Here is a 10444-nt window from a genome sequence, read left to right on the forward strand (position 1 = left end):
ATGTCTCCCATACTGACCCACATTGTGCACCCTCTCAGGGCGCAGCGCCAGATTACACACTTTCTCCATGGCAACCGACAGTCAGGATATTGGGCGAACGCATCCCAAGCCCTGGCGGTCCCCCTACATACAGGATTTCATTCCCGCCTGCATAATTTGAATCAAGGCTATGGAAGGCATTATCTTTACAGGGTAAAAGTGTGTGCCTCTATAAAATGAGCAACAATCCTACGCTCCTCACACCAACCCTGCGAGAATCAAATATCATAACTGTGCACTCTTATGAAAAAGACTGCTGCAGGCTATGCTCTACCTGAAATAGTTTTTTTTTTCTTTTTTTTTTTCTTTTTGTAGTGAAATATGAAAGCCGAACTATATTTATATTTAGCTCCTTTCAACAGAAGATGCATGAGTTTGATTGAAAATGGTAATTTTTGTTTAATCCGTTTCAACCAAATTCAAAAGTTACAAAGGAAAGCTTTGGCTCACCTTTCACACAATTTATAAGAAGATTGCACATTAGATGTTGAAACAACAGGTGGAAATATTGAATACATAATATTATTATTACTTAATACATATTTGACATTTTTACCAATGATGATAAGAGGGAAAAATATTTATTGGGGTTTTCCCACTAACTATTGATACTACATGTAATTATGTGTGTAAATATCTTGCATTGTTGGAAATGAAATAAATGAAATGAAATGAAATGGCACACACAACAATCATCAGTTCAAAATATTATTTCTCAGCACATCATGTCACAAAGTATCAGCAGCTTGTCTCTTCATACACTCATGGAGTGGAATAGGAGTGAGTGTGTGTGTGTGTGCGTGTGTGTGTGTGTGTGTGTGTGTGTGTGTGTGTGTGTGTGTGTGCATGTGAAAAAAAAATCCTGAGAGTGAGGCTCAACAATGTATTGAAAGGCAGCTGAAATTTGCCATCAGACACAAGACCTCTTTTGACCTGCAAGTGGGTTAGTCATCCTTAGTCATGTGATGGGATGCAGCAGTAGTGTCCCTCCTCCCTCTCCTGCTACCCCCCCCCCCCATCTCTAACGAGGCTGGCTAAAAGACTGGGCTCTTTTCACGGTTATCACAGACGCATCGATTCTACTTGTCTACGTACACATCTATGTACCTCAACCATAGAGCAAAGTCTCCTCACCAAACTAGGTTACCCTCTACAGAGGTACATGAATGTGTGCGCATGTGGGCATATTTTGCATTTTACATTTCCCTTTTTGGTTTCTTTGTGGTCAGTTACTTTGTTTGGTGATGAGGTCAAATGGATTTCGTCTATGATAAGTTTTCAGCTGCAGCCAACTACATGAATTACTTACAGTGCTAAACAGCATGTATTCAAACATTTATCCTTGTCTTTTCAATGTGCAGAACTTTTATAAAATGAAACTTGTTATGGGTCAAAACAAATACTTCGTCTCATTCGAAAGTCAAGAGTTTACTAATAACATATGATCATGGGAAGAGCTATAGACTTCACTGTGCATGATCAAGTACAATACACAAGCATCTAAAAAACAAACAAACAAACAAACAAAAAATGCACCATAATTTTCTTCAAATTCATGAAATTTTCTTGGCTAAAAGAGAAAATGTGCATTAATTGTAATGATCACAATTTTTCTTCAAATTCATGAAATTTTCTTGGCTAAAAGAGAAAATATGCATTAATTGTAATGATCACAAAGGCACATAGTAAAGACTCAAAGAAAAAATTAATACAGTAATTAATGATGCAGCCATCTATTCCTAAAAACCACACAGTTTCTTTGTTTTGTTTTGTTGTTGTTTCTGTTTTTGTTGTTCTTGTTGTTATTTTGCAAGATAGCATCATCTCACTCACAAAGATGTTAAGAAGGTTTCAAACTTTGGTTAACGAGGTTATACACCCCTTCTTCTTGTTCATCTGCAACAAGGGATATATCATTGTCTTCTCCCTCCCCATACCCCTCACATAATGATTATCATAAAGAAAAGGTTCATCATCGTATAAAGTAGTCAAATCAAAATTCAGCAGAGTTGCGCAGGGTTCAGCAGCTATTGATAAAGCTGGGGTAAATTGCACCCAGGAATGACAATAACGACATCTCCCTGTCTCTCCCTCTCTAATATATATCCTTCTAATCTCTACCTCTCTTTTTTGTCTCTCTCTGTCAGCACAGCACCTATCTATCGTTATCTGCATCTCGGAAACATACATACACACACACTATTCTCCTTTCTCTCTCTAATATATATGTCCTTTTCATATCTACCTCTCTTTTCTGTCTCTGTCGACATAGATACATATCTGTCTTTATGTGTATCTCAAACACACACACAAACACACACATACAGGTATATACTACTCTCTCTCTCTATCTCTCTCATCCTATCTCTCTCTATATCTCACTCTGTCTGCAACTTTCTCTTTCTCTCTCTCCTCCATTAAACCCTCATGATGCCTCCATTTCTTACCATCCCCTCCGTCTCCGTCCTAATCAAATGTCGCATCAAATTTATCTTCACCCTCTGGCTCCCACTTTCCGATGATTATCTCAAAGTACTCCTCCGGTGCCTTCATCTCTTTTATTTTCAAACCAATTATCCACAGCATAGTTTTCAGAAGCAGACCCACATTTCATTTTGGTATCAGTTTGCTTCATTATCATATTACTTCCTCGATAACTTTGATCATTACATTAATATGAATGCATGTATTTTCTGCCTCTTTCATCTTTACTACAAAAGGGTATCTGTCATCACATAACAGACAGAAAAATTTCCTCTTGTGATATGGTAGAAAACTCAAGATGACAAAAGCTTGGTAGATCACTTTGCACATAAGGCTGTGCTAAAGACTGCAGACTACAAATAAAACTTTCACTAATGCATGTCACTGTCTTACAGGCTCGATGCTTCCATTTTCCTGAAGCCATATACGCCTCACTATATTACGCATATATTCACATACTGTGGAAAATATTTCTTTTTCTGCTGACATTCTGTATATATGTTTGAAATCTGAATTAATGCATTTTTGCAGCATTGCAACATTTAAACCAAATTCTCTCTCTCAAAGAAGGACAGATCCCCTTATCCCATCAATCTAACTTACTTTTCAAATTCATGTAGCAATTGTTTATTGTAGCAAGAATCGACAGATTTATTGGTTTTAAATTCTGCATCTGGTCATTGTACCACTGTAGTGGAATCAATGAGCAGCTACAAACTGAGCAGTGTTTCATTTGCAATAAATAGTTTAAAAGTGGCATACAGGAAAAGTGTATGATGAAATTGGCTATACACTGCAAATGAGGTGCAAAAGTTGCACGGTGAATGCATATTGTATGAGCTTGGTCATGATGAAGAAGAAAATATGGCTACCATAGAAAATTCCAGCTGAAGGCATGATTTATTTACAAAGTGCTTGGAAGTAACTGTAATAATACGACTGATGATGACTTCTGTTGTCAGAATGCCATTTCAGGGAATTATTTTGCAAACTCACGATTTAATACTTCCCTGAACAACATTTCAAACCTTCAGACAGTTCATTCTGATGCCTCCCCCTCCCCACCTACCCTGAGATTTCTTTTTTTTTTTTAAAGCCACTCTCACAATATCTACAATTAAGCATTTTCACATGTTGCCATGACAATGTGTCTGCTAAATGCCAGAAGTACATAAATGAAGATTTTCTTTATATGAAATCAATATCATGGAAAATATGCAATTCCTGAAGGCAAACTTATCATTCTAGTTGATTCAAGGAAAATATGCATTTCCTAAAGGCAAACTTGTCATTGTAGCTGATTTGAAACCTGTCATTCACATGCAAAAACATCTTCATGGGGAACAAATACACTGGCTGTTAAACAAGGACAGCAATTGTATGAGCAAGGGGGGAGGGGTGTAAAATATCAGAACAACTGAACTACAGAATTACACAAGGAGAGATGGAGTAATGATTAACTATGTTATGGGCACTATACATATGCAGCATAATGCAACACAAATGGAAAATCTGTTGATTGGACAGCATATTCTGTTGTATGTGATCTGTCCCATAATAGAACTACATTGGATGACAGCATTATTTCATTACTGCACGACATTTCACGTCAGACTAATTACCCCAAGTGTCAATATACAGCAGAGATCTGTGCACTCTGAAGTATGCAACGTAAGTAGGGATATGGGGGGGGGGGGAGACAAGGGGGAAGGGTGAGGAAGCATGAAGCCATACAGGAATACATTGATACCCATTGTGCCTCAAAACACTCTACAATTCTCTGAACGGATGTGTCCTCGAGACCGACACAAACGTACATTGTCGGGAATTTCTTGTACTGCCTCCCACTCTCTCTGTCCTGATGCATATTTCATGAATTCACCCTCCAGAGTTTGACTATCAATTTCAATTTGTCTCCCAACCAGTACATGCTCCAGTCATGAATACAAATGTGCATTTGGATATCCTATTTGAAAGTCAAGGTTTGCTAGGCAATGTTGAACAACAAGCGAGCCCGCTTGTTTTTGTTTCATATCTAATTTTTTCAATGCCGGCTTCCTCCTTTCATGGAATGCCAGTGCTTTTAAGATCAGCACTATCAAAGCAAAACACCCAGAAATGAATTATGCTCCCAACATATTAATCAACTTTTTGTTTCTCTCAATTCGAATTGTTGCTTTTTATTTCACACTGGTGTTGCCAAACAAACTTCAAGTGAGTTTGTCGGACAATACCTTTATAAGCACTCCCAAATAATATCCCTTTCAATAAGTGAGAAAACAGTGGCAGACAGACAGACAGACAGACGGACAGAGAAGAGAAACCACTATAGAGAATCAGAGGCTTATCTCAGTCCATTACAGAAAGATTATATTGCACTCTTCGGTGGCATTCCTCACACCAGCAAAGTCGTCATTATGCTTGCAATCTGCTTAAATAGGGAATTTGATCAAAACAACTGGAGGCGAGAGGACAAAAATTGCCATCAAAATATATCTGCTCCAGTTTTGCCAATATCTTCTCTTAAATCCTTAATCCTATCCCCTCTCCTCCCCCCTCCCTCCCCCCCCCAACCATCCACCCAAAACCACCACAACCACCAATATCCACTTCAAAATTGCTACTGCTTTGACAAGATAACGCCATGTCTTTGTCACATTTATAGTCTTCATTACCTTGCCCGGGACCATAAATCCTCCTTCTGTAACTGATTAATGCTCACATTTGACATTTCTACAAATGGCACACAGGTAATCCATCACTTGAAGCACTTGGAATCCTCACACTTCTTGAGATAATGAAGCTCAAACTTAGACGAAAGCATCGAAGAAATGTTTGCAAAGAGCCACAAGGCACTGCTGTACAGTATAGTTCCACAAAAACAATCACGAAAGCATCAGATTTTAGAATAGGTACTGTCAAAGAAGTTACTCTGTAATCCTGTAAAATACAATCTATAGTGCCAGCCAAATGGTGGTAAAAAGTATTATACTCCATCTAGTCTGATGGTGTGGGCTTCTCCTGATTCATCTATGGTTTGGGGGTTGTTTGTTTGTTTGTTTGTGGGGGCATTTGGGGGACGGAAGGGGGAGCAGAGGGCTTAAAGTTTCACTGGCACATGAGTGAATGTTTACCTGCAACAGCTGACTAAACAGAACACAACTTAGTAACAATGAATACCACATTAGACTGCACAGCCTGACATGTATGATATTAATCCAACGTAAAAGGCTGTACATGAAAGTCATACCTTGCTACCAAAGCAACATTTCTCTTATTATCCCCCAGGTCTGAAGCACAGACATGCAGAAACACATAATGTTTATGTTTGTATATTTTTTATGATGAACCAAACGTGAATAATAGCTCACAATTTTGGTCATAAAGCTATTGATGATGATAAAACAATGATGATAATGATAATGATGATAATACTGATGGCAATACTTATGATATTATTAAGATCACAACGGCAGAAATGACAGCAAACTTAATATCAACAAAATAAAGTGCATGATATCTTTTTAAAAAATACTATATGGCCTTGAGGGGAGACTATGCCTTTGCATATTTGCTTGGGGCATTAACTCATGACTCACTGCCCGCAGTTGCACTGACAAAGAGGATAGCGTCTATGAATCTTAGATGGCACTGGAGGAGCCAACAGTTTCCAAGTGAGAAGAGAGAGGCATGAGAGAGGGGGGAAATTCACTCCCTCAGGGCAGAGGAGAAGGGGGAAAATGTGTGATGAGAATCAACTTGATCTCAACTTCAATTCCTGTGAATCCAGTCCTCATAAGCATCGTTGAAGAAATCAAATTACACAGATGAGCATATGCGGGACTAAGAGGATTAGTCATACCTTGGCACGCTGCAATGTACCCAATTGTTGAACAACTCCGTCCACTGATTAACAAGTTGACATTTTCATGTCAACCATCTCTGCTAGGGCTAACCGTAGCCACCCTGGGATATATGAATCTTTTTAGAAGCCTACATTTGAGCTTTTTCTGTATTTTGATTTGTTTTTGCAATGTCATTTGTCCTTAATGTGATGTTTAATATACCTGGTATTTTCCAAAGAATTTTCTATGATTCAAAATCATGAGTCATTGCTTGCAATACGGGCATTTGATGTTAATTAACAGGTTGAGGATAAGTCCCGAGTACACTCGGGCAGGGGTCTATGGGAAGTGCATGTTGTAGCAAAATCAGTCCATCCTCAACGGGTTAAGATTATCATATACCATTAACATTGCAAGAAAATACAGCATCTCTTAAGCTGCTTCCACAAGCTGATTTATTGCAATATGGACAATTTAGAAGACCTGTTTTGGGCCTCTTACACAAATAGAAATTGAAAATAAATACCAAACACCAATTCAAGATGACAGCAACTCTATCATGGTGATTCTGGTAAACATGGTGCCACATACAGTGTCTGACTGGAATTGTTTCTCTTACTTAATGCAGGGGTCACAGAATATATTTGAGTGGGGGGGGGGGAGGAGTTGCAGGGGTAGTGCTAATAGTTTGGTCAAGACACAATGCAGCCCACCCCACAATCCCCCCCCCCCCCTTGGATGAGAAGAATCTGAGGGTGGGACCCTCAGAAAGTCATGGGTTTCTTGATGGTTTTATTTCATGATTATATTGAAGAAAAAAAGAAGAATGGGAAGGTTGCAGACCCCCTGCCTTCCCTCCCCCCTTTGTTCCCATAATGATATAATGATTATACCATAATGATTCTAAATATATGCGCTTTAAATTATTGTATCATCCTGACAAACATGCCATGGCAGGGTTCGAAATTGGCGATGGTCCGCTGGCCATTGGCCACCCAAAATCATGTCGGACTAGCTAAAAATCATAAAATTCTGAAGTTACTAGTCCGTCTGGCTAGCCAAAATATTGCTTCAGTATCAAAATTGATTCTAAGTAGTCCGCCTGGCTAGTTAAAAAAAAAAAAGTTAAGTGCGACCCCTGCATGGGTGACAAGTGTGCTGACTTAATATCTTCTGTAGATAGCAATACACACGCAACTCTCACTGCATCAGTTATACTTAAGTTTAACCCATTGAGGATGGGCTGATTTTGCTTCAACACTCATTTCCCATAGACACCTGCATGAGTATACTCTTGACTAGTCTCCAAGGGTGGTATTCTGAAAATCTTCCTAAGTTTCTCCCTAAGTTTCTTCCTGAGTCAGAAACGTAGGAAGTGCCTAGGAAAGACAGAAATGGTATTCTGAAATTTCTTCCTAGGCACTTCTTAATGCAAATTAGGCCATCCTTATCCCCGCCCATGTCCTTTCTTAAGCCAATACAAAATGCCGTATCATAAGGAACGAAACCAATGACAATCGTATATTACGATGACGTAGGGTCAAATACACCTGTGCGTGGCATGTCCCCTTTCTCACGCCCATTTCGCGCATCAAAGTACATGTTGCGCGCATGAATGACAAGCGCGCCTATCACAGTGTTTTGTAGCTTGCTATTCTTAACAACGTACTAACAGGACAGGGGTGGGGCTTTCCTAAATATTAACTAGAATTCTTTCCTAAGTGCATTCTAGAATACCAACTTCTTCCTAAGTCAGAAATTTGCATATTCCCGCCCGCTTCCTAAGTTTCTTCCTAAGTATACTTAGGAAGAAACTTTGGAAGATTTTCAGAATACCACTTAGGAAAAAATCCTGACTTAGGAAGAAATTTCTTCCTAGGAAGGATTTCAGAATACCACCCCAACTGGTTAACAAAAGTTGTTTTAAAAATATAAAGCCTCATTTGGAAATGAAGGAGCTGACACACAAGATAATTTTTTTACCCAACGCAATGTGGCTACATCTATTTATGCAAAAAGTTTAGTATCATCTGAGCAGGCTTAGTTCCTGACAATAAAACCAATGTAATGTTCATCAATAGATGTCACATTATGAATGACATGTCATTTGGGAATTCATAAAAAAATACATCAGGAACACGAAACTTTAACCCGATGAGGACAAGTCCTGAGTATACTCGTCCAAGTGTCTATGGGAAATTTGTGCTGTAGCAAAATCAAACCAACCTTAAATGGGTTAACATACTGAGTATTGTATCCTACCTCCATATGTTTTTATGTGGCATGGTGCCATCTTTTCCAAAATCTTCCAACTAATTTTCCAGCCAAAGACATATTTTTACACGATCCACGAATTTAACAACATATCTGAAGAGTATATCGATAGCTGAGAAATGGCTACGAATTTATTCCACAGATTTAATATTTTCATACCATCTATAGACATAGTATACATCACTGAGCATATCAACTTTTTTCCATCACTGTTTCAATCAATATCTCTAACTTTCTCTCCTTCTCTCTCCCTCGCTTTCTTTCTGTGTTTCCCCCATGTGCCCCCATTTCTCTCTGACAATAATATCCAGCTATTTTATCTCATACGGTCTCCTCTATAAATTCACTTTCTTAATCTCCCCTAGGAAGCCTCATTCTCATCACATCCATTTCTTTCTTTCGTTTCCCCTCATCCCCTCGCCACACATCCCCACCAATCTCCCATTTCTTTCCCACTCTGGCTGGCCCCCGGGGCAGCAGCTACGGGTGCCAGCTTAGCTTTGCTAATGCAGTGATCCATTTCTAAGGGGGGGGGGGGGGTGGAGGGAAGAGAATATGGCTTGCTATGATGCTTGGCTGTTTACTCGTCATTTCTTTTCAGCACATTACACAGACACACACACACACACACTCACTCACACACTAAAGGAAATAGAGTGAATTGGAAATGGAATAGGACCTCGAAGCTGGGGTTGATATGGCTCCAATTTGGCTACATTTATCTCTACAGCAAGTGGCATGACATTTTAAGTCTGTATCTTATTTCTTGATCTTCGAGTGTGGAGAGGAACAAGAAAGTGCCCTTCTTTTATTTTCAGCGCACACCAAGAAAATTGCTTTCTTTATTGCCCTCGAGTTACCATACTGACCATCGAAGAGGAAAAAAAACCAACAACAAACAAATGGAGATATTCAAGGGTAACATACCCTCTGGCCAGGATAATGTGCTGACCCAAGCAAGCACAAGCAAAATCATGAAAAACATGTTTGAGTAAAAATCATGTTAAAACTCTTTGACGATAACTTGTCAGGATGATGCTGCAAGACATCTTGCATTCTTCACTCTCTTTTTTTCCCTTTCTGAAACTTTCCTTTACAACATTTTTCAATTCTTCCACAATCAACAATGCATTACAATACCATTATTTATACACCTACCTAGAATTATCTTATACGTTTAGTTGATAATCATATACAATATATGATATGTGATATGAAAAAAGAATGCAGTCTGGTATGCAGTCCATGTTAATTCTGTGATGAACTGAAATACATAAATTTTGTAGATGATCACAGTAGAGCCACTACAACATTTTTCTTTTTTACAGACACTTGGGTTATGCAATTTCTGTTATAAACAAAAATGCAGTAGATATTAAATATCAAGAGCATGAAAACATAATCATGACAGCTGTCAACAGATTTAACGAGCATGTCATTATAATGATCCATTTTCATGTTATAGATGTGCTCTACTTTGCTGCATTATCTGCATCTATCTATGCATACTTGACTGCCTGCATTTCTTCTATCACACATTTTTGTTGATTTCAACATAAAACTGGGATGACTGAACTGCGAGGTACCTGTTTTACACAACTAAAGTAAGTCCTGTGCAATTGATGACTACCAAATTGCAATAATTATCATCCAACCCACCAACTTTCTCTATCATAGCAAAGATGTGAGCTCAACATCACATACCATGCCTAAAACCATAATGTGCAACCACTATGCTATCAAAATGAGGAATGTTACACAAGCAATTCCACTAATTCCACGTGTCCTCCTACGCACTATTA

Source organism: Diadema setosum, chromosome 5 (assembly GCF_964275005.1).
Source record: "Diadema setosum chromosome 5, eeDiaSeto1, whole genome shotgun sequence".
Lineage (NCBI taxonomy): Eukaryota > Metazoa > Echinodermata > Echinoidea > Diadematoida > Diadematidae > Diadema > Diadema setosum.